The 26,347-nt window shown below is 43.7% G+C and overlaps 2 long non-coding RNA genes across 2 annotated transcripts; both read left to right on the plus strand.

Annotated features, from left to right (window-relative positions):
- Positions 1-638: 638 nt before the first annotated feature.
- On the plus strand, positions 639-4,041 carry LOC129388019 (uncharacterized). The gene is made up of 2 exons (XR_011890332.1): positions 639-834; positions 3,886-4,041. It is a non-coding gene; the product is annotated as an uncharacterized lncRNA (long non-coding RNA).
- A 2,775-nt stretch (positions 4,042-6,816) lies between these two features.
- LOC129388293 (uncharacterized) lies at positions 6,817-25,894 on the plus strand. The gene is made up of 3 exons (XR_011890333.1): positions 6,817-7,097; positions 17,259-17,610; positions 24,288-25,894. It is a non-coding gene; the product is annotated as an uncharacterized lncRNA (long non-coding RNA).
- Positions 25,895-26,347: the final 453 nt, after the last annotated feature.

Genomic DNA, 26,347 nt, shown 5'->3' on the forward strand with positions numbered 1-26,347 from the left:
TATGTAGACGCTTGGTTTTAGATTTTAACTAGCGTCATCTTTTCAAACAGTTTTTAGTCCTTTTGTTCGCTTTTGTGCTTGTCGTACTCTCGCGACTGAAAGATATTCGCTGTTTGAAATGCCGTATGTGATAGCGCAACCGAGTTTCATGGCGTGTTCGTCGCCGACTGTCGACTATCGTAAGTTTTTAGGACGCACTTGCGGTCGTGCGAGAGCTTGCGGACACCTCAGCGGTTTGATGGACAGCTTTCCTCTTCAATGCCGCGTCTACTCCTCTTGCTTTGGCGGCCGATGAGGATGCTGGCGCCTTTCCCGAAGATGCTCGTGCCGCTACAGTGAACAAGCACCTAACAAAAACATAATTGCTTGTACCTATATTACAGCTGTGCATGTGATCGTTAGCATCTTTTGCTGTCTACTCGATTAGGCAATAGACAAGCAGACTACCAACATATCAGCACTAGCAATGAATATTTTGCCTTAAGGGCCGTCTTTCCTATAATAATGAGAAGAAATAAAATGTGTTCGGCAATTCGCTTACATAAATATGACTGCCAGTGATTTTCAAACAAATTTGTTTCTCAAGAAAGGCACCAAATATGTGATTTCTGATCCACTCCCTCCTGTTGCAGGCGTGGGTGCAACGTCAAATGAACATGCTGCTGCACCAGAACCGCTGCCTACTTTGTCCGACGCCTTCGAGTCTCTTTCCAACCCAGCTTCTCAAGTGACGCAGCCGTCGTATGAGGACAGCACCGATCTTCCAGCTGCAAACGCGGCTGCAATGCCGGCTGTCCACCCGTCAGTCATATTGACGACCCTACAACGAGCATGGTACGTCGCTTTCTTTTTTCAAGCAGCGCATTGAGAAAAAACGGCACAAGTAGCCAGACAGGATATATTTACTCGCTTGCAAGGTATCTCTGGTACACATCGAAAAAATAAAAGTGGTAAGGTTGAGAAAACCTGTCTCAAAATACAAACAATGAAATCAGAACCACTGCCGCATATTTTATTGGCAAAGCAAGGCTCGCACAATACTAAAGTTGGGCATTCAGTCTTCACCTAGAGCAATTACCTTTTGTCCGCTTTCATTTCTACTCAACGTATTATTCGTACGTATCATATAAAGGGAATAATTTTAACGTATGCCATCTCTGCCCTTGTTGGCTGGTTTCTGTAGTCTTGTAACCAATAAGGAAAGAGTGCAGCACATGTTGTTTCTCTTCTACGCATGCTACAAAGCATTTAGCAATTAAGGCGCTTGTTTCCTTGTGTACACATTAAATAATGTACAAAAATCTTGAGAACAGCGAAAACAAACATGATTTTTTTTATTTTAACTGCTTGTGGCGACACGTCTTTAAACAGGTCAATAAAAGCTAAAGACAATGCACAAGCGCTGCAATCAGCAGGCACGTACCTAGGGAGGGAGAGGGGGGGGGCCGCCTCTCCCATTCCTGAAATTAGGCAGCATACCCTCCTCCCCTACCCTTCCACGCCACCACTACTCACACACATTGCTAAAGCACCGTCCAATCAATCATTAGACTTGTAAGCTATTCGGCCGGAGAACGTTTTGCTGCCTTTTTCACTCCTTTTCGATGGCAGTAGTTATCGGCATCTCCTGGGGTGTAAAGACCAGCTTTCTCATCGATTCGGTGCCCGCGCGATTAAGTCAAGCTGCGTTCAGTTGTCCCCATCTATTAGCAGGCAGGACCTAAACCTTTCTTTCCTTTACGTATTTTATTTGGCGATCAACATTTTCTGTCCCCGTCAATTCAATGGTCACGCGCATTTCTGTTGCTTTGTTAGTTCAACCATCTTTGTTTAGACTGATCCAGGGAACAGGCGAAGGATTCGGTTCGTAGTCAGCTGGTCTATACGCTCGTGGAATGAGTTGTGGTCGGAGAAAACGCCAGTCGCGTTTACCTTTTCCTTGTGCTCCATTATTTCGTCGAGCGACGGCTCACAGCGAGGCTGACAGATTCTTGGAAGCATCTAACCGGGATATGCTTAGACAATGTGGAAATTGAATCATGAGAAACAGCGTCCATCATCAAACCCTGTAATAACCCGTAAAGCCATAAACAATATGACTGTCATTCATTACCTCATGTGGTTTTTCCCTTAGTTTAAAGCAGTTCTCGTGCAAAATTGGCAACTGGAAGCAAGACTCGTAAGGAGTTGGGTAATTAGGCGGTCCACTATGGGAGATAGCCAAGGCAACATCCATACAGGAAGTAAAAGCAAAATGAACAAATTTAACCATTGTTTGAGAATAGTTATGGACCAAAATTCTTATTTAAAATGGATGTAGAGAAAACACCACCGGAAGTGGAGAATGATGGCATGTTTTCAATGACGCTTCTAACTGTTATCAGTCGAGCCGCCCAAAACTTCTCTGCTGTGCTAATATAGGTGGTTTTTAAACCTTCAGAAGTGGGCGCAGTACGTCTAAAACCGTAGAGTCCGGCGCTTTACATGGGTGTGCAGGACTGAGGGCTGCGCCTCTTTACGGAACTTCCCAAATAACAGTACGAGTCAGTTTCGATAGATAACTTCATAAAGCAGTAAACAAGGGCCCCGAATGAACACTGATTGTTCCGCAAATATATAGTTGTCTATAATTCTTCCAGAGCTAAGTCAAAAAACGATACTATAAATCTTTATTTTTCAATTTCGTTTGTTTACTGGTTCTTGGCAGTGTTCTTCTTGTATCTCACAGGCGTACTCGTTAGATAAACCCTATTTCATTTTTATTTAGCGGGCTTACGCATTTTCGTGGCGAATGGTGGGCATTATTCTCATTTGAATTAGAAAACATACCCCCCCGCCCTATTTTGCAGAGCAAAATTACCTCGGTATCCCCCCACAGAAAAAAAATCCTGGGTACGCGCTTGGTCCTGAGTATCTGCCATGTATATTTACAACGTGTTCCTATGTCTTACTTTTGTATTTTAATAAAACAACAAAAAAATTTTTAACAGTTGTTGTAAATGCCAGATAATAGTACAAAATAATTGATAGACAAATTTGCAGGGAATAGGAATAGCTGAGGGTAAAAGAAGCCTAAATTCCAACCACGTCTTACGAAAGCTTTAACTGTTGAAACATTCTGATTGCGGCATTCAGAAACATTTCTAAGATGCTGAAAATTACCTTGGTACTGTAATTGTAGAAAGCTGTGAATGACCAACAATATATCCAGAGTGATCTTGGTTGTTTTATTTGTGGGAGAATGATTGCACACATTGGTCCGGAATTCTTCACGAAGTCATGCTGGAAAGAGTGCTTGCTCTTTGACACCGGATAGCTCTTCTTTGTCATTACTGTTTTACATGTAGAATATGCAAAATGTTTTAGACATTGAAGGTCGTATTGATAACGTTAGTCAATAACAGTACCTAGACATGAAGAGACCCGAAGTAGTGTTTATTATTTCGTTGTACCGGAATAACACGGTCAGTGAAAATTCATCCATCATAGAGAAACCAAAAAAAAAGATAATGTACAAAAACACATTTTAAATACTCCACTGGCCCACTGAACACGTCTATTGAATGATCGAATGGTTACGTTGACGCTCTTATTAAGTCATCAGAACAGCTGTTTTCCTGCAAAAGTCTAGGCATAGGAAAGCTTAATTTTTGCATAATTTAACACCAGCGTGTTTAGTTTGCTTGCTAAGTTCAATTCAATTCAATTTTCAGTTTATTTCCATAGGATAACAGGAAGTCTAGAACGAAAATTATCCCCTTCAAAGATTCAGGCCACCTGTGCAAGGCATACACCAAGTAGACAAAGTACCCAGTTATGCAGAACTGACTAAACGGGAAGTATTCAGTGACAGAGCAGCTGAACCTATACAACTTGCACTTTCAGGCCGTTACTCAACCTCCTCATCAACACCCATGAACCGCCGCAGGCCACTCCGTCGGGTACACCCGGGCAAGCAGAAGGAGAGGGTCTTTTCACTGCAGGGTCATCGCAGCCGCTCTCACCTGTGGTCATGTTCAATGAAAGTAGTGAAATACCATATGCTACGTTGAGAGCTCGCATCCTTCATGGTGTGTACGGTCAGCATTCCGCATTTCATCAACCTTCGTCAGTTCCGCCTGCCAACACATTTCAGAATGGAACCCATGTAAGTATGCACGACGGAAATTTCAAGTAGCAAACAATAGATAAGCCGGCCACGTCCTGTTGATGTAGAGGGTCGGTTTCTGTTACAGCGTACGAAATTTTGATAGGATTTTCTCACGCACGGTTTGATGAAAGGCACCGTAATGACGACTAAAGAAATCGATTAGCTTATTCAAGCACTTAAGATGTAGACTGAATGAGTGACCTTGTTCAGATTATCGCTCACTCAAGCATACATCATGTCGAAAAACGAGTGACACCGTCAGCAATACGTGTTAAGCTCAGTCGACTAGATGTTCTTACTTTAACCTCACATCACGAATTGTAAGTCAAGTTGCTGATTTTATTACCCTGTCTAATGTTTCCCTCGTGTCGTTAAACTTTCCGCAAGACGTATGCAGAATAAAAGAAAGTGAAGTAAAAGATTTAAATCTGCATCGTGCAGGAATTGCAGCATTGTGCAGGTGGACATAATTTGCATCGCCCAATGGTTGTAGCTGCTTGAATCTTGGGGTGCTGTTCACGTGACTTAGCTCACTTAAATCGCAATAGGTGCAACGACCCATGTCGATGACAAGAGGCCTAAGAGCACTGCACGGCCTATTACTGTTTGTTGATGGCAGTACTGCCAAACTGCGAAGCTTGTTTCCCCCTAACTCTCTTGAAAGATCACCTGCTTTGCCTACATTTTTTCGAGATGTGGTAGTTCAATTTGTCAACATGCTTTATGTAAAGATTCGTTTTGTGTCATGCAAGCAGACGGCAAATACCTTGGTATAATTTATTTCAATATCGGATAATTTAAATAAAAATTTACTTCACTTAAGTGAAATGATGTTACATTGCAGGTTGTAAGGCTGACCACATACTTTTGCTTGAAGTCCCCATACAGTTGAATACGTCCGCATGCTTATACTTTGCTCTACATACAAAATAATTACGTAGAACAATTATTAAAATTGAACATAAAATAGTGCCCCGAATTCCATAACGGAAAACGCGTGACAACGAAATGTGCGACTTTACGACACCATTGTGAAATTGTGAAACATGTGCAATGAGATTTCTCGTTTGCTGTGTACCGGTGGAGCACACCCACAATTACCTGCTCAAGTTCGTTTACAGTAAATGACGTTTAAAGTACGAAAATACGCAGCCGTTTTCCTTATCTTTACTGCATAGGAAAACTTGCCCTAGCACGTAAAAACTGCTTTTTCTGTCTAGGTTGCTGTCTTTTGCCAGTTCGTGCTAAATTTGAGTATACGCATGTACAGATTCTCAGCTTAGCGACCGGCTTATCGTACATGGTGCTGGTTGTACGTCAATATTTGCTTCACAGTGCCCAGAAATCAACAGCAAAACTGCAACAGCAATTGTTCATAACGATCAAAGGGCATCCTTACCTTGTGCTGTTAAGGGCTAGTCAACCAAGATTGTGTCCAGGTGGAGACACGAAACTCCCAATATGTGGGCCGATCCCGAAGATACTGAAATGCCGAGGCGTCCCGCGTCGCAGATGAAGCAGGCGTTAAGCTCTCCCCATTCCTGGGCCAAACACGAAGGTAGTGCAATACGTGTCGCCCCTTGGCGGATGTGAAGCAGGCGGGTATCACTTCCCATACGCGCACCCATCCCAAAGATAGTGCAATACCGGGTCGACCCGCCGCTGTAAAGCAGGCGTTGAGCGCTCCCTATAAGTGCACCGATGCCTAAGATTGTACAGTGCTGGGCTGACCCACGGCGGAGGTGCACTTCGTCATTGAGAGGCCTACATACACAGCACCGTTGGTAATCATTCTTCAGAGTGAAAGGCCACTGAGATTTTTATTGTGAAGTCATTTCTTCACATGATGTCGCGTTCTTTATTCATAAGGACTGTGATTCTTTTTTGCATCCAGTGTGCGCTTGATACTGTTGCGGACAGATGCTGCAATACGTAGGTCTCTTCGTGAAATAAAGGGGTCGCGGTGCACAAATACAGACCGAGTAAATTTTTCAAAATACTTTTCAGGTGCTCAAATGTAGCCATTGATGATGGTCGGGCAGTCACGACGGCTATATGCCAGATAATGAGTGGCTATACCATGCAAGCCTACACTAGGCCAACCCGACACCAATTTCAGTCTGTTAACTGTCGGCAGCAGCATTTTTACTTCGTGTCGGCGCCTCTGTCACATTGTACCGACACCGACAATCTTCCGACAGCCGGCTGCGAGCTCAGCGTCCGTACATTGTGAAAGAGGGTCCGCCACAAAGGAAAGAACGATGTTGCCGACCGTCGGCAGGCCGAAATCAGTGTCGCGTTGGCCTATTGTGAATCAGCTTTTAGCGGCTGGCTTCAGGCGTGGAGAGTATGCAAGAGCGCTTTTACCATTTACGTGTTGCTTAAAGAACCTGCACGGGTAGGCATTGTTTCAGTCAATACATCGACTCTAAGCAAAACTGATTGCGGGGCGTTGAAGAATTCACCAACAGGTGGCTTCCAACTTTCAGCTTCATAGCCGTTTCTGCAGCATAAAATAAACTAATATCGAAGGCTATGCTTTTTGCTGCTGAAGATGCTTGAAGCACCTTCATGCCTGCCACAGTTTGTTCACCAATTTCCTTTTGTGGCTCCAGAACAGCGTATATGTTCCCTCTTCAGAGCGCAGACAGTTCACGGGAGAGAAACGTAAGCGACGCCTCCGAAGCACCGGATGACGGTGCGCTTTCTCCGCAGCAGGCGACAGAGGACGACACCTCGGACGCCACTGCAAACGCACGAATGCGTATCGCAGGCCCGAGTTTGGAACGCTTGGTTGGCGCACATAGACGAAGGATGAGGCTCGGCCAACAAAACGAAGCAAGCATACGAGTGCGCGTTCTTCCGGACCTCGAAGTTTTGGAACAAGGGCCCTGCCATATTAAGCTAATGCTTGCCAATGAGGAAGCGGGAGTGGCGGAAGGAACACGTGAGTAGCGGAAAAACCAACCAATTGCATTAACAATGCGCCAGAAATCTCGCAATGTTGACCAACTTTACCAAGTTCGATTGCCGTGAACGAGGTTATGTGCGCGCTTCCTTCTTTAATTCGCATATGCTACACGCACATTCGAGATGCAGTAAAGAAAACTAAGCTGCCATTGCGCAGGATTCCTGCCTAAATCTGGGTTTCTAGTTTTAAAATAATGGCAGGCCATGGATATCTATGCGAACACATTTTGGGCAGTTTTCTATGCCTCATCGTTTGGTATCTGCATAATGACTATTTCACCACATTAAACAACAGGCACACATTTATTAATGATCATACTTAATGATCATTTATTAATGATGTATACTACACACCAATATATTTGCAGTGTGTGCGTATTTTCATGCCACGATGCAAAACGTATGACAAAATTCTATAAAACCGTCTAGCTACAGTATTAAGACCAATATTTTACTTCTCCGTGCCACATAAGTTCCACCAACACCCAATAACATTGCAGCAATGTACAACTCTTACGTAATAGAATAAGGGCAATGCCGATGCTTGAAATACCAACTTAAATGAAATAAAAGGCATATTCAAATTTTTTTCATCAGTTTTTTTAAGGTACTTCCTTTTTCAGCACGAACCATTCGTCTAGTGTGATTATTCGACCTGACAAGCGTGCCGTTCAGTCACAAATATCGCGTTACAGAACATGTGCTCATAGAGCTGCTCTCGTGTGGCAGTACCAAAAGAACATGATTGTGACTTCTTACTAAAGTTCTTAGACGTAGCGCATCCGATACTGGATAAATTGCGACACCAAGTACACACGCGCACATGATACAAAATATCAATGAAGTCATAGTGAAATATTTAGCGCGCACAATGGACAAGGACACAGTGAAGGGGGGACACACCTTGTCCTTTGTCCTTGTCAACTGTGCGCGTTAAATATTTCACTATCAATTCGTACCAACTCGCCCAACCATCATTTCTTCTGATATCAATGAAGTCTTGATTTGCTGGATAAAAGCTACAAATAGCTACACTAAATGGACGGGTAATACAACACGTCCCGGAAGCAAACCAACAACAATATCGAAATGTATAGGGGGCCTTGCTCGTGAATAACATCCATTGTCATGCGCGAACATTCCTTCAATATTTCTCAAAAGGAGATGGACGATTTCCTGATACATGTGTTTCCATAGATGGTTGTGCTCTGCTTAAATGATTCGCTTGGCCAATTCGCTCACGCTTTTACCCAGAACCACACTATCTTACAAGAGGGGTTGGCAGTCAAGTTTTGCACTGAAGTGAACGAATACCATGCAAATGCTCCTTTTTCAAGTGAAGCATGTATGCTTGTACTGGCGGAAAAAAAATCGGTGACGTTGTCTTGCTCACGCACAAAAAAAAAAAAAAAAAAATAACCCAGAGCAGAACAGCTGCGGGAAAGGGCGGTTTCATGAGTTCACAGCTGCGCCGGCGCTGGAGCGCGAGTCATTACCAAGCACTCCATATCATAAGAAGCAAATAAAGATACCGTGGAAAATGCAGGGGAAAATACTTGTACTTACTAATTGAAATTAGGTACAAAACTGATCAAATTAATAATGAAATTAAGTACCAGTAACTTCCCTTGAGTTGTTGTTCGTGTCTGTTTGTGGGCTTCTTATATGTTGAATAAAAATCGGGCACTTGGTTAAGCCCCTTTTCTTCTCGTAGCAAGGATTCCTGTTGCGTAGGCGCGCGCTGAAGCTACGCGCGAAACCAAGCGGAGCCATTTCGCTTCCGCCCGGGGGGGGGGAAATGGCAGGAAAGCATTGCGCGAGGGCTACGCCGGCTTCGTTTGGAAAGGAGATGGCACGGTCACGTGCTGTGTGTTGCCTCGAGTAACTGGCAGCCTTCGACGAGTGGCAGCGAAAACTTAGAAACACCCATTAGCGTCTCCCGAGTTCACTAAATCTGACAGCATCAAAAAGAAAATGAGTGTGAGCCTGGTCTGCTCTTCCCGCCAAGACTTGTTAATGTAATTTGGATCGAAAACTCAACAGTAATATTACTATGTTCTGCAATTATATTTTGATGAATTTGATGAATGTATGGGTTGAATGAACTCGGTATTCGGGTACGCTGACGTGTCTCATTTTCGGTGAATTCGCTTTAGCGCTCGTTCCCCTACCTATTCAGAGATATGTTTCGGGCCGCCAGTGTAACAGACGTGTGGTATGTTGACTGAAAACTATGTTGACTAGATGTTTGCACGATTTTTAAAGCCTAACTGAAGCACATCTTTAGAGTGTCAGTATTGCGAAGTTTACGCTCAAATAAATGAAATAAGCTGCTCAAGAGCGCAAGGCTTATACAACCAACAAGTTTGATGCCCAATAAAACAAACTTCAAGTATAAACTCGCATGGTACTGCTACTTGGCACTTGAAAAGTGATTTACCGCCGACTCGTACTTTATTGTATAAGGTATAACACACGCATAGGATATCGTCCAAAGCTCAATACTGTAGCATGGATCGCAATAGCATTTGATGTTGATAGGCAGGTCTTTATTCGGGCAGTATTACTGTTAATTCTTTCCCATTATTGAAAGCAAGAGCATAACGTTAACATATTTTGGCACTGTCCGAAACTCTGCGTACGAAGATTTCAGCATCTACCTCGTTCTCGCATTATTGCTGTTCTTTTCATAGCTAGACGTACATGACTATAAAAAAACGGACAAAGCCAAATTAGGGAGGCGGTACGCATTGATTGCCAAATAATGTACTGTTTGGCACTTATTGTTTTTTTTATTTGACTGATGTTCGTACGGTCGACATAGCATAGAAATGGCACTTGCCAATCAGAGGCATGTCCTATTTATATCGAAAGTTTACATGCCTTCATTACCTTGTTGCTTCGGCGTAAACCGCCATCAGATTGCAGAGCATATAAGTCAGGTGTCTTCTGTCTTGGTAACCAGCGTAACCAGGTAACTTCCTCTGCTATCGGAAAACAATGTAATCGGGCGAATCACCTCATTCTGCCCCACAGTCTAATTAAATAACACCGCCATGCTCCAGTCATTGCTTCGTCTTCAATTTTTTTCATGAGTCCTCATGACATAGATGCAATCTGTGGCATAAAAAGCGTGGTTCGCTTGAAAGCCAAAGCGTTGATAGGTATAGCAAAGTAATATACTATGCACAGAGAAAGCTTCATCTTTTATTGGTAGTGTATATTAGAGTAAACATTTGCTTAGTAAATTTACAAGTGTAATGTCTTACGCGCACAGAGAAACATGAATATATCTCACTCGAATAACAAGGACACTCGCTCTCGCACTGCTGGAAGGATGAAGCGCACAAGAACACAAGATTAAACATTTATTTCTGTTTCTCGCTTCAACGTGTCTCCTGAACTTCAATATATGCAATCTCTAGCTGTGAGCGTGCAGTTGGACCGTGCACATGACGCCAAGAGTCATATCGGCTCAACCATTATTTATGCCTCGCGGAGAACACCTCCCAAACATGGCGCCTCAAAAACTCATGCTCTCTGCCTTAAGAAAAAGCCACGTGCAGCCTCGGCTGGGCTAGAGGAATAAACACGTGGCGTTTACACTTCTCCCTCCCACCCATTCCGAGCTTGAAATTTATACCGCGTGCTCACTTCCTCCTTACACTCTCTCACCCGGTACACGCTTGATCACGTGACCTCCAACATTACGCGCGCGGGATGATGTCCATCAAGACGTCAGCCTTCCTAGCTTAGCCTCTCAGACTTTCCCTCGTACCCGCTGTATACGGTATGCGGGGCTCCACAGAGCCCTTTAACACGTGGACTTTACGAGTAACATCACGGTGACGGCGAGAATTCACCTGCAACTTCCTTCTAATTGCGACCGTACGAAGCCAACAGCTACAGAAGTAAAAGAAAGCATTTTGATAGCATGCTTTTTATAATTGAAATATACAAACGATAAGACCAAAGTAAATGAAAAAGGACAATAATTCAATTCACCCTCTGATGGCGCTGAAACTCACACTCTGCACAACGCATGTGTTGCTCTAATAATAGAGCGAGGGCGACAGCTGTTCACACGTTTACACACCTGGGTATCGGTTTATGGGCACGAGTTCTAGTCAGAAGAGCGTTAGCCAGTAGCAGTCATGAGCGTGGCACTGACTGTGGAACATCCGTCTGACAAACGGCGTCACATAGTACGTTATTTTAGGAACAGGCAGATTAATGTTTGTGAAAACAGCCCGATGGAACAAAGAATGAAAAGGCAGGACTGGACGAAGGCCTCGTTTTCGTTGATAAATATGTTCTTATGGCCTATTTTCATGAGTACTGAATACCGACGCACCCGGTTTACGCATATTTTGAACAATAAGCCCTCGTACGCCCCCTTGATACCTCATGCAAGGATTTGGCTGGCCTGATTCTTGCTTGACTACAACATTGTGATGATGGTCGAGCTTGTGACAACACAACAGACGAGAAGCTGCCTACACGCGACAAACAAACAGGGCCCATGACAATGTCTCGACCATCAAAGTCGGAATTTCAAGCCCCTACCCAGGAGTGAGTCATTAATTTGCTTTTTCCTTCTGTCATTAAACGGTAATGCTGGTTAGTTATTTAGGTCCACTCATTTGCACGAAGCTTCCACTAGGAATTCTGGTCACCATCATCATGGTGTGCGCTAGACGCGAGATTAAGCATTTCAAAAATGTTTCTTGCGGTATAACCCTCTGTCATTATCGCTTTCTCGAACAAATTAGTTCCAGTGGCGGCCTGGTGTTGGCTGCTTGCGGATAAACTATGCATCCGTAGCGCAGTTGCTGATGTTTAACGAAAGTGCATTTAAATGTTAGCGGATCTTAAGAAGATATTAGTATTTAGGCAAATGTTTCCAAGAAGTTTGCGAGTAACATAATTTAGCCATGCTGAATAGCACTAAAGGTATCTACTACTAGCAGTTCCATAAGGGTATTCTTTGTAAAGAAAATTAAAGAATACTACGCAATAAATTATTGTCGCATTCCGTAAGCTCACAATGAAAGAAGCGTTCGCAAGTGGTAGTTGCACGATTTGAACACATAAAAAGAAAGTTGACTTAAGCCAGTTGGCTCAGTCGACCCGAGAACTGACAGCGAAGCCTAGCAGTAAAATCCTGACTCTATATAATTTATTGAAGGACAGCTTAAATGAATAGTTAAAAATAAGGATGTAATGAATACGTTTCGTCAAGATAGCTGAATGTACCAAAGAAAATATAGAACATTGGGAAAGCACAACCTGCCATTGAACAAAATTTCGTAGCGTAAGAGTAAAGTCAAGCATAGTAAAGTCTAGAGTCTAGCGTAAAGTGCAGTAAAGTCTAGAGGACGACGCCACGAGCTATGGAAAGAAGAATGATGAGCGTAACGTTAAGGGATAAGAAAAGAGCAGATTGGGTGAGGGAACAAACGCGACTTTATGACATCTTAGTTGAAATCAAGAAAAAGAGAAATGGGCATGGGTAGGACATGTAATCAGAAGGTAAGATAACCGATGGTCATTAAGGGTTACGGACTGGATTCCAACAGAACAGCTACAGCTACAGCTACAGAACAGCTACAGAACAGGTATTCGGCTTTAAGTCACGAAGAGGATCTTAGTGTTGAAGCAATGAACGACAATCTTGTGGGCATCATTAAGGAGTGTGCAATAGAAGTCGGTGGTAACTCCGTTAGACAGGATACCAGTAAGCTATCGCAGGAGACGAAAGATCTGATCAAGAAACGCCAATGTATGAAAGCCTCTAACCCTACAGCTAGAATAGAACTGGCAGAACTTTCGAAGTTAATCAACAAGCGTAAGACAGCTGACATAAGGAAGTATAACATGGATAGAATTGAACAAGCTCTCAGGAACGGAGGAAGCCTAAAAGCAGTGAAGAAGAAACTAGGAATTGGCAAGAATCAGATGTATGCCTTAAGAGACAAAGCCGGCAATATCATTACTAATATGGATGAGATAGTTCAAGTGGCTGAGGAGTTCTATAGAGATTTATACAGTACGAGTGGCACCCACGATGATAATGGAAGAGAGAATAATCTAGAGGAATTCGATATCCCAGAAGTAACGCCGGAAGAAGTAAAGAACGCCTTGGGAGCTATACAAAGGGGGAAGGCAGCTGGGGAGGATCAGGTAACAGCAGATTTGCTGAAGGATGGTGGGCAGATTGTTCTAGAAAAACTGGCCAGCCTCTATACGCAATGCCTCAAGACCTCGAGCGTACCGGAATCTTGGAAGAACGCTAACATAATCCTAATCCATAAGAAAGGCGACGCCAAAGACTTGAAAAATTATAGACCGATCAGCTTACTGTCCGTTGCCTACAAAGTATTTACTAAGGTAATTGCAAATAGAATCCGGAACACCTTAGACTTCCGTCAACCAAAGGACCAGGCAGGATTCCGTAAAGGCTACTCAACAATAGATCATATTCACACTATCAATCAGGTGATAGAGAAATGTGCGGAATATAACCAACCATTATATGTAGCTTTCATTGATTATGAGAAAGCATTTGATTCAGTCGAAACCTCAGCAGTCATGGAGGCATTGCGGAATCAGGGTGTAGACGAGCCGTATGTAAAAATACTGAAAGATATCTATAGCGGCTCCAGAGCCACTGTACTCCTCCATAAAGAAAGCAACAAAATCCCAATAAAGAAAGGCGTCAGGCAGGGAGATACGATCTCTCCAATGCTATTCACAGCGTGTTTACAGGAGGTATTCAGAGACCTGGATTGGGAAGAATTGGGGATAAGAGTAAATGGAGAATACCTTAGTAACTTGCGCTTCGCTGATGATATTGCCTTGCTTAGTAACTCAGGGGACCAACTGCAATGCATGCTCACTGATCTGGAGAGGCAGAGCAGAAGGGTGGGACTAAAAATGAATCTGCAGAAAACTAAAGTAATGTTTAACAGTCACGGAAGGGAACAGCAGTTTACGATAGGTAGCGAGGCACTGGAAGTGGTAAGAGAATACATCTACTTAGGACAGGTAGTGACTGCTGATCCAGATCATGAGAGTGAAATAATCAGAAGAATAAGAATGGGCTGGGGTGCGTTTGGCAGGCATTCGCAGATCATGAACAGCAGGTTGCCATTATCCCTCAAGAGAAAAGTGTATAACAGCTGTGTCTTACCAGTGCTCACGTACGGAGCAGAAACCTGGAGGCTTACGAAAAGGGTTCTACTTAAATTGAGGACGACGCAACGAGCTATGGAAAGAAAAATGATAGGTGTAACGTTAAGGGATAAGAAAAGAGCAGATTGGGTGAGGGAACAAACGCGCGTTAATGACATCTTAGTTGAAATCAAGAAAAAGAAATGGGCATGGGCAGGACATGTAATGAGGAGGGAAGATAACCGATGGTCATTAAGGGTTACGGACTGGATTCCGAGGGAAGGAAAGCGTAGCAGGGGGCGACAGAAAGTTAGGTGGGCAGATGAGATTAGGAAGTTTGGAGGGTCAACATGGCCACAATTAGTACATGACCGGGGTAGTTGGAGAAGTATGGGAGAGGCCTTTGCCCTGCAGTGGGCGTAATCAGGCTGATGATGATGATGATGATGACTGGATTCCAAGGGAAGGGAAGCGTAGCAGGGTGCGGCAGAAAGTTAGGTGGGTGGATCAGATTAAGAAGTTTGCAGGGACAACATGGCCACCATTAGTACATGACCAGGGTAGTTGGAGAAGTAGGGGAGAGGCCTTTGCCCTGCAGTGGGCGTAACCAGACTGATGATGATGATGATGATGATGATGATGATGATGAAAGTTTAGCATGAAAGCAGTTTGAATTTATTAGCAAACGTTGATAGAAAAATCGATCGAATATTGCTAAAAAGACGAGCGCAAACATAAAACGACAACGCGGGGCCCTATCTTGTAGCTCCTGACTTGGGAGACTTGGATGTTTCTTTGTTTACCTATATTGCGTTCTTGCGCTAGTCATCTAGCTTCTGGAATCATGTCAAACTGGCGCTCACACACCGTTCCTGCTGAATTTTGTACATGAAGTGCGTGAAATGACGCGTTAGCAGATGTCGTGCTCTTTCAAGTGCACTTCACGCGTCAAGAAGAGGCGTGCATTCTAACGCTATACAAAACAAGGTGGGGCCGCCCCTGCAACATCTGTGTCAGATGACGAAATTTAATTTCACAATTTTTTTGTTTAATTTGGAGCTGAGGTGTACGTCGAATCTACGTAAGCCTGAACGTAAGTTATGGGGCCATGATTACTCAAATTGAGGAGGCTGTCCAACACCTGAATAACTAACATGAAACATTTACCTTTTTAATTAATGGAGCAAGAGGGCATGTTTGTATTACAAACTAAGGTGCAGTTTTATTTACGCACAATCATTCTTATTGAGTCATTCTTGTACGCCCGTGTTCCGAAATATCCGACAGCAAATTTTCTTTTCTGTATGCATTACTCATGCAAGACGGCTACGATCGCGCTTCTAACTTCACCGCATAGGTTGTGTTTGAACTTTCATTATCGTTTTAATTTCAGGGAATCAGTAAACGTTAATTTTTATCACCCTGCGTGTCCGGTTTAACCGGAGTGTTATCTCCAGCTTGATAACCACATACTGTCCACGACACACTAGGAACAAAGAACCTGTATGGGTCATTTTTATTGAAGTATTATTAGAGGTTAGATATCTTGCTTAGCTATACCCGTATATTTCAAGCAGAAAATGTTATCTGCAGATTTGAGTGCTCATCCATGTTTTTGAATTTGTTCAATAGCTTTTTTATTTATTTTATTTGTGCATACTTCAGCCTCAATTAGATTATTGAAGGAATGGGATGAACAACAAACATACGAGATTTATAAACAAGCTTGCGTGAATTGTTTCAGTGATAGTGAACGGATGTTGCCGGGTAATGAATTCCAGAGTTCAATTGTTGACGGAAAAAAACTGCGTTTAAAGGAATCAGTGCGGACAAACAAAAGTTCAGAATTTTAGAGCATGGAGACTCGTGCATGAGGCTTTAAAAAAAGTCAAGAAATTGTCCATAGAGGAGAGGTGAGGAGGATTGATTAACTCGGAAGGAATTTAGGAATTCAAGTTTGCGACGCTCTATAAGAGGAGTGAGACCAAATATGGAAGAGATTTAGAGGGCTAAAATTCCTTGTCATATATTCTGCAAACAAAATGCGTTGCCTTTTTTTGCACTGATTCTAGTTTTTTTGACGTCAGAGAGTTTCTATGGGTTCCGTACAATTTAGGCATATTCGAGGATGGGGCAAATGAGGTTTTTATATCTAAGAAGTTTAGCTTGTTGAGGAGCAAGACGGCAGTGTACGATTTAAGCAACTTTGTCTTTTAAAAGTCTTGTTACAGGGGACAACAATGTGTTTCGACCACGAGAAATCGTGTGTAAGTAGGGTACCTAAATATTTGAATTCCAAGACCTTATTTAAAGTAATATTGTTAAAGGAATAGGCAAGGAAGGAGACAAGCGGCGTGTAAAGGACGTCGAGAGTGTTTTGGAAACGTTGATATTCATTTGCCATGCTTTGGAGCTGCTGCAGAAGTCAGGAAAATAACTGTTAAGGACAGCCAGATGAGATTATTTATATCAAACGCAATCACCAGTAAAAAAGCGTATTTTACCTGTGGTTGGTAGGGTCAGACCATTAATATAAAGCAGCAATAAAAGAGGACCCAGTACTGAAGCTTGGGGAACACCTGTTGAAGCAGGCATCAAGGGTGAGTTAATAGAGTTGAAACATAGATATTGCGAACGCTGGGAAAGAAACTCCGATATTCAGTCAACCAAAGATGCATTTTTTTTAGTATAGCGAACACTCTGTGCATAAGTTTAGGGTTTAAAATCGCAGCAATATTTTTTCCAGCAGGATGACCATGATTAGACTGGCAGACGCACTGTAGGCTGCGGCTCTCCTTGATTAAATGTCATGATTTGGGCAGAGCATTCTACGAGAACATTTGTGATTGCCCGCTAGCGTTTATAAACGTTCTTTGTGTTTTTTACGTGACTTTTCCATTACACGCGTGTATTCGAAACAACACTTTCGAGATGTGAAATAGATTGATGCCGTTGTTATTCGCAGATCATCTTGCCGAATGGGAAACGTTCATAAGGGCACTGCTGACGGTTCACGTTTGTATTCAGAGCTTGGTCCTGAGAATCTCTGCAGTCTCCCGGTCACCAGGACACTTCTACCGGCGCTTCAATTTGCGATGGGGAACCGCAGTGATAGACGTTGAAGTATCTACATTTCCCGACCCGTGCATAGACTTTGTGTTACCGTATTTGCGCAGGCTATGTCGACTAAGAATGGCCGAACAGGCTGGTACACGCTTTCAAAACATCTTTCTGCTAAATCGTGACGTCCGACGACAGGAGATGTTCCGTGAATTGCTCCAGATGGATGCTCGTCTCGAATTGGACATTAACAACAGGTAGGTTTTGGTTTCTTCCTTTCTGTTCGGGAAAGTAGTGCCCCAAATATCCGCACTTTCACAATAGATTACGTGCGCAATTTAACGGAGAAATGCTTACTGGGAATTGTTGGAAGTTTCGCATCCATTTGCCAACTCCGACATTACACGACCTACTGTGCAATCTTTATCACTTCTTTTTACATTGACAGAGAGAGACGCACACATAATGGCCGAGAGGGCAACCCAAGAAGTTGGGCTCGATGCTTTGTTCGAAGGAAAGGGAAAATATTTATATACATAGGAACTAAAAAAAAAATTTATGCAATGGTAAAAACCCTAGAAAACAGGATTACAAGGATGACATGACGATCGGCAAAAGACGAGTACAGAATCTATAGTTGGCGCCAAAAATTGAAGTGGGACATGTTACCATGAAAGCGTATCTCACAGGACTGCAGACCTCAGGACCTGAACTAGCGCTTTCGCCTTCATTGCGCACGTTCATTGTTACCACTGTCGAAGTATTTTCCTCTGATAGTAGCCGTCTGTGCAGTATACCTAACATGGTACACAGCACTCGCTTCTGTGTACTATAACGTGAACAAAAAAACCTATGTGCTGTACTACATTCACAGTTCCAAGTATGCCACAGGCAGAACTATGAGCCCATGCTAATATGAACGAGTATGACTTGGTGACAATGCCTTATTAATCTACGGTCGGTACAAGTTTCTTTGCATATCTTTAGTGGAGGTTGCAACCTCATTTTCAAGTCAGGAGCCAGGAAATATGTGCGACGCTTTGTGGAAATCATTGACATACATCAAACAACGAAGTGTAGCTGCTGCGCCACCTCTTGCAAGTGGAATTGAAGCAGATCTTCCATTGCCATAGGGAAACATGGCAGATTAGTTAGCGCAATGATTTTCAGTCACCATAGTATACCAGTTGCCACTGATAAAATTATGCGCTGTCCTTGAAGAGCTCCTTGATGGTTTAAATGTAGTATATCTAGCGCTTGTTTCAGAACACGGCGTATTGAGATTTATATTAAATGAAAGGATGCCTTCAAATCCCAAGAAATAGTGCAGGATTTAGGGTTTTTTTTAAATCGCGTTTTCGTGCGGAAGGCCAAGGATCACTTACTTTACCAAATTACTAGAGATCTATACAAGGCAAGCATAGTAGTTTTTATCGGCTGTGCAAACTCATAAACACTTCCTTACTAACTGGCAAGCATGGTGTGACGCTCGCACAGGCAACCATAAACAGATTTCACTCGATGAGCGCGGACAATCGCTGTTCAAAGGGTGGCGTGGGGAACAGCGGCAGCAGCAGCGACCGATGAAGCCACCATCCACGGCTCACCCTCGCATTGTTTCACTTGCAACTAAAGCATACAGCCCGCAGCGACCTCGTTATCCCACTTGGCCTTCATACTGTACATCACGGCGACCACGAAGGTGGAAGTGCGCTTAGGATGTGCATATAATTTCTCTTTCAAAATTAAACTCTGGTGTTAAGCGAAGCGCGGGACGCTGTTCTCGCGTAGAATTTGCCAAGCAAGCTTTCTTAGTTAGGATTTAAACAAGCTTTTCTGGCATGTGAACTGCTCGTGTCGAGCACGCAGATTTGAGAGAACTGTTTGTATGAACAAGGAGTGGGGCGTAGTGCCCCCCCCCCCCCCCCCCCCGCCTCATGTGAAAATTGTTGGGTAACTTCTCCTAACACTCTTGACGCCACCACAGCTTGGCTTTTTAATTCAGGAAAAGTGAGGCTTGGCTTGTTGTGTACATCAAAGTTTGACGGCGGTTTTCTAACATGCGCAAAAACTAATGAAACAGAGCCGGGGTACAGCGTAAAGATGATTGCGTGCGTTGTAGACGTCCTCATTGTAGGTGGGCAAGCCAGATGGTGCCAAGGAAGATCAATTCCGTATGTTACGTGTTTCCTGAGGACACCAAATAAAATGTGTCGCGATCAGGTGAACACGCATGATGGCTTCGGTAGCCGCTATAGATGTGTGCAGCGAAAGTTCAAGATAGGTCGGGAATGCTTGAGATTGGAGGCTTTGAAGTGTTGCGAATGTTACTTGCGCAGGAGTTTTCGGGATCAAGTTTACCATACCGCAGAAGCTCCGGAAAATTGTGGTACAGTAGCAGCATGGATTGTAATAAAGAATCGCACGATTTCTCCCGATGAAGTGCGGTTTGGTGATAATTCATGCGAGCCTCTTTTTAGCATATGATTCGTAGGGGCCAAATTGATCGTAGGGGCCCTATTGACGACGATCCCCCGAAATTATTTCTTCTTTTGTTTTGCATTGTTTGCTTAACGATACGAACGGCTTACCATACCATCGGGTTTTTGCATGAAGGAAACCACAGAGCACTTTTCTGGTCAAAGCAGTATGCATTGTTGTAGTAGTTACATGGAAACCCTCGTCCCGGCCTTTCGCACTTTCACCCGAATATATTCGTGTGTTACACCGAAAGGTCATCTTTAGTTGCCTCATTATACTATGTAGCCGTGTTTCCCGAGATCGACGCCCATAGATCTGTTCGAAAGCATTTGAATGTGTAGGGCTTAGCACCCCACCTGGCGGAACAGAAAGTGCGACAGAAAAAATGTGGGAATTTTCGCTAGTGGTGCAAGGCTGGGTCACAAGGAAAACTAGTTCCGGCTTCTGCGAAGTATAGTTAGGTTTTCCTAAGTTTTGGGAGTTTATACATAGCTCGTGTAGGTTCATACAAAGTGTTGCTAGGCTTTCTTGTACTTTTCGAGGTACTGTATGGCTTGGCTAGGTTCACACTAAGTGTTGCCAGGTTTGGCTACGTTTTGCGATGTTACACATGGCTTGGCTAGGCTCATACCAAGCGTTGCTAGGTTTTGCTAAGTCTTACGATGTAATGCATGGCTTAATTATGCTTATATTAGGTTTCGCCTCGATTTGCTAAGTGTCGCGAAGTGTTTGCGAGGTCATACACGGCCACGCCAGTAAACCACACAAGCCCCAGGAAGTCACGCGTATACAAACCCCTGAACGTCCATGACGACTTATTATCTGCAGTGCTTCAGTAACAGTGGTCGTCATCTTCGATCCTGTCTTCGCCCTCAACGTCCGACAGTAGTCATGGTTGCCGTAATGGACGGTGGTGTCACGGTAGGCTTCGGGAAGCACTTGCAAGGCAGAGCCCTTCTGTTCAAAGTTCCGCACCGAGCTAACCTTGGAGAGATTCACATCGAACCAGAACCGCCCACAGATGCGGCAGTTGTGTCCAAACTATATGCAGAGGAATTCGAGCTGGAAGCGGCCGTTCGCACCTCCCATGCGTTTGCGGGCTTGACGTTTGAAATTCTCGGCGATGCGCGGGCCCTGAACCGATTCCCGGCGGCGCCGAGCATTCAGTCGGCAGCGTTCGCAGTTTCTGGCCCGAAACACAGGACCCTCGGCTCGGCGACTCTAAGCCCAGAAATTTACGCTGGCCTTTCGCACCCCCCATGTTTCGGCGGGCTTGACCCTGGAAGTTTTCGAGTAGTCGTGGGCTGGAGGCTTTCTCAGTGACGTCGACGATTCAGGCGCCGACTCGCGTTCCCCGGACTGAAAATCGCAATCCTCGACTCGGCGTCGCCTCTTCTCAGCCGCAGTTTCGGCGGGGTGTTCCGGCTCAGGTCGGTGGTGACGCATCACAATTCATTTGGCAGTACGCTGCTCTTCGTTGTAAGCCGCTTCTTCGGGAGTGCGGAGTTTCTTCAATCTTCCCATAGCAGCAGCACGTACGCACGGAATAGAGGAGGTGAGAGGTGTGCCTCATCGCCCGCTGTTCCGAGCTTTTAGTCGCCTATGACCTCACGACTCCGCCTTACGTGCATGGGGCGCGAGGAGCTGCGCTGTTAAAATACTCCTGAATTTCCGACGCCGCAAGGCAGTTTCAAACATATATGTGCATATTCAATTGTAAATGTGACCACCAATCGTGTACTACGCCATCGTGTACTCATGAGTCACGCTTTCGTATGATCCCATGCTGCAAGAGGTCTTGAAATAGCAGCACAGTTAGTCGTTGAAGGAGTATCTGGCGTTGCACCTACGTCACGAGATGCATCACAATCTGTCTTGATCGACTTCGTTGGAAGACAGGCGTAGCTCATGGAGAGACCTTGTTGCTCTTACGACACTGTTGAAGGCGCTTCACTGCCCTCATCTTCATAACTTTCCCAACGTAGCTAGCAAATACAGCGGTTCGGTACAATGTCGAACGCAATGGAGACTTGGCAGGTGTTAAATGTAGAACAAGGTTGCTTTACTTCGATTTTGAGGGACCGACCCTTCCTGCCATGCTTACTTTTAAATGTTGAGAATGCTATCTCGAGAATTTGGGCCCAGAATACCAAGCGTAAGATATATAACTTCATCAAGTCCTAGACATGACCAGCATCGGTACGCAGATAGTGAAACCTCCAAGACTCGCATAAATAGGGGAGTATTTATTTGTACATTTCACGAACAAAATGTAGCGACTGAAAATGTGCAGCAGAGCAGAATTCTGTCCCTTGTAGCCTTGCCCAGAAATCTTCATCAGCGTCAATTTAGCGACATCGCTGATGAATAGCAGATGTCTTGAGAGGGTCACACTCCACTGCTGAGCCGTCCGAGATCTTGTACACTGGTCGAGACTTGGGAAAGCCGCTTAGGGGGATCCGGAAATACCCATCATAATTTCTGGTGACTGGCCTGAAACATGTCAACAATTCGCTGCATCGTCTTCTGAGTGCGTTTAACCTCCCTAACATCTAGGATTGATTTGGTACGCCGGTATTTGCATTCTGCTTTTCGCCGGCAGGCTCGAATTAGCTGTAATTGTTTATCGCACTCTGCATGTTAAGGTAATAGCTGAAATTAGCTCGAGACTTTTGAATAGTCTGTCTGAACTTATTATCCAAGTCCCAAACTAGATGATTTTTACGCGATTCCTCCATACGTGTTTTAAATGCAGGTCATTTAATTGGGCGACGAGGTTTAAGTGAAGTAAACTTCTTCACACCTTTGATCTTCAGATAAGTAGAGATGTAGTCATGGTCATCGCCATGCGTCCAGAATGCTTAATGGGGGTGGTAGGGTAGACAGATACTTTGGTATCAGTAATGTGTTTTCAGGAATGTGCGTGCGTTTGAAGTTTTGCAATTTTTTTCATGGAAAAATTTTTTATGGTGTCTTTATTATTGTTCCACATCTTCATCATCGCTTCAGATTTCAACGTGCATTTTCTTGAGAATAATCTAACGATTACATTTGACATTTGCCAATAATTGGCTCTTTTACTGACTGCAGATGTGCAGCAAGAGAGCGAGTAGTATTCAGAAAAAAATCAATATTGCTTACATATTATGTCCACTGTTTCCTTAAGAAATTGCCTGAAAACATACGCATTGGGAACGTTATTGTATTGAAAATGGGCATGCTTTATGCACTGAACAATATCCTTGATGTAGCGCTAGACGTACAGCGAAATGTCGGGACATTGTCCACATTTCCATATTCAGTTTTATTTGTGACAAAGCTGACATGATATCGAAATATTATATCGCACAAAACTCCGAAAACAACAAATTTTGCAGCATCGTGGCACGACCTTTGTAGCGCCATCTTGTATAAAAAACTCCGAGTAAATGTCCTCTATACTATACTTTTTTGGCAGTTGGGTGCCAAACGTTTCCAAAAAATGTGTTTACTTGCATAGCATTTCAATCACGGGTATTGCTGCTTGTTTGTGTGGCGTCCTGGTGGACCGTCATTTTTATTCTCAACATCACTTTATTTGGCGTTAAATTTGGCAGCGACTATAGCGCACGGCGGAATGTGCGCGTTGAGAAGCTGTCACCAACATCGAACGGGCCCATAGTGGGCGTCCGAATACTCCCCGAAAGAGAAGCGTGAAAGACGAACGCGCCTGCAGTAGGTGGCGCGTAATCACCGACGTGCCACCGACTTAATCTGGGTGGCCGCCACAAGAACTTTGTGAGGACTTTGCGGCGGCGCTGCTTGGTAGCAAGGTATTTCCTTCTGCAAGCGCAAGAGCGTCCTGCTGGCAGCGCATGACGAACATGGGTTTCCTTGGTGGCAATACGTTGCGTCACCACATTGATTCACTAGTAATTACACCATTGTCTCCATTATTCGTTTCATGTGTTCTGCGGGCTTTTGAATTAAACAAACAGACCCACTTAGCTAGACTGCCCAAGGAACATACACACAAAAATCGGATTGCTATCTATAGAGAAGAGCTGCACTTGACGTCGCAATTGAATAGTTTTCAGATCTCGTTTGCAATCACCGTTGCACTTTCTCACTGTTCAATGGGTGCACAATATAATGGCCTTAAATCCCTATAAAAATTCCTTTCCGTTTACTTTACGATCCTTTAACAAATTATGCTTGCAAGTAAATATCTTTGCTGCCTAATAATAGCACGGGTAAGTTGCTGCTGTTGATTAATGAAGTTTGTTTGTTGGACTTCAGTACTTGCAAGAAAACAAAGCTCTATATGAATGTTTTAGAGTGATGTGGCTGTTCGTTACAAACAATGTTGCATTCATATTGTTCCGTGTTGAATTACTGGCAACCATTCTCCTAGTTGCATTTCAGTCATGACATCAGGTGCGGAGCGAAATAGCTTGTCTTATCTCAATTTTAGAAACCTCGCACGAATATTGGACACTACCATGGAGATGCCCCTTCTGCGCGAGCTCGTAATATACCTCAAGAACACTGGCACTGGACCATCCGAGCCTCTACAAATCTCGCTGAACCTGACACGCCACTTTTCCACTGACGTTCAGAGACTGAGGTACGAGGTCGACGCAACCTACGCCCACTTGCTGCGCTGCCAGTGCGCCAACCATCGCGGCGTAAGCACTACGACAGGTGTTCAGACAAGCATAATGCCGGCACTCTGCGCCCGTCGCGAGCTGACATGTTCCACAGGTGACTTGGTGCCGTATGTAGTTAGTGTTACGCATCCTGCAATTCATGGTACTCATGTTTTTCATGTGCTTTCCATTGTTCGCATTCGTCACGAAGATTAGCGTCAGTAGATTTGAGAATCGGAAGAGGGTTTAGACGAACTGCAAAAGATATTGCATGGTTATTGGCAATTTCTGACAAACGTACAGGACGCCGTTCTCGCCGTTGTATGACACTGACACGTGATCTAAGAATGTGCCTGAGAGCAGATACGCCAGCAACGTTGTTTCTTGCAAGTGCAACATTTTTTATACATTGACAAACTTAAGTTTCTCTTGCGTTAGAGGCATGCGAAAATGTAGAGAACCTATCGAGATTTTCAAAATAATTTTTGTTTGCGACAGTGCTAACAATGAGATCGAAATAAGGCACGCCGCTTACGTGAAGCAAAAGTGAGCCTAACGCAACAGAGAACAATAATCGGATGCTAGATGAAAGCACTTGTAAATCTATGCCGTCAGGTTATGTGTAAATGTTTCCCCAGGTGCGTTGATGCAGTGACGGCTACTTTAACGTGAGACTGTCTGATGGATGTCAGAATGTTTTGAAATGCTTTAGGAGTTGATCTGTAAAATATGAAATCTAAACACAGAAGCGTCTTTGGAGTAGTTATTCAGGTCCATTCATGAGAACAGTACCAAACGCCTTATTTTAGACAATGAAAACGTACGCGTATTTTCATATTCGTATGGCTGCGGTTTCCACCTCATTGACGCAGCGAATAGATCGTATAGTAAAGAGGCTACGCTACAGCGAAGTCTCACTGGTGTTGCCGTATGACCGAGAAAATGGGCGACTTACACGCAGGAAAATGGACGCTTTGAAAAACCTTACTCGTAATGGTACTAGGCTCAAATCGCCCCAATATGCTAAATTGACGTTGCAGTGATTGTCCCCGTGACTGATGCTTAGCCAAAGCAGCTACACGGGCATTTCAAGGAAGTCATTCGCATAAATAAATAAATAAAAGCAAATAAATTAAAAACAAATAAATAAAATATAAATAAACAAATAAATAAATAAATATGTAAAAATCTTAATTTTTAAGCGCCCCAATCTCACGATTGCACTACATCGAGGTCAAACACATTAATCTCATTGGACTTGTTCAATTGGTTTCATTTACCCCAGGTGCTGCTTTTCATTGCGCGGATACCTTCAGTCGCATTCTATGTCACTTCTTTGTGTATAGTCCTCATTTTGGAATTCTTTGGAACGTTTATGTGCTTTTATTACATTGACAATTTGTTGAAAATAAATTTTGCCAGATTTCATTTACCTTGTTGTTTATGACGATGCGCTTCATTTCTCCTTGATTTTTTTCATCTCGTAAATGAATAAAATGTACGTGTCCTGCAGGTTTTTAAGGCTGATCGGATGTTTTCTTTTCTGAATTCCGTCATGCTTCAGAGAACGTGACTGTGTCCTGTAGAAACATACTACTGTATTAGCAATTTTGTTCGGAATTCTCTCAGAAGATTGAAATGATAACTCTTGGACAAGTGAAACTGATTGAGAAGCCACAGTAGTGTGCGCCTGTACATGCAGGTCAAAAGCGAACTGCCCGTAAAATTTAGGTTAAGCGCAGAAAAAAATTGTTCTCGTAGATGGGTGTTCCATTTAAATGTATTTCACTTAAAATATAGCCATACTGTGTGGAATATATGAGGTTTGTGTGTTTGAACAAGGGCGTGGGATGTATTACATGCGTTTGTAGGTAAAAGCTTTTCT

Source organism: Dermacentor andersoni, chromosome 10, assembly GCF_023375885.2.
Source record: "Dermacentor andersoni chromosome 10, qqDerAnde1_hic_scaffold, whole genome shotgun sequence".
In the NCBI taxonomy this organism is placed as follows: domain Eukaryota; kingdom Metazoa; phylum Arthropoda; class Arachnida; order Ixodida; family Ixodidae; genus Dermacentor; species Dermacentor andersoni.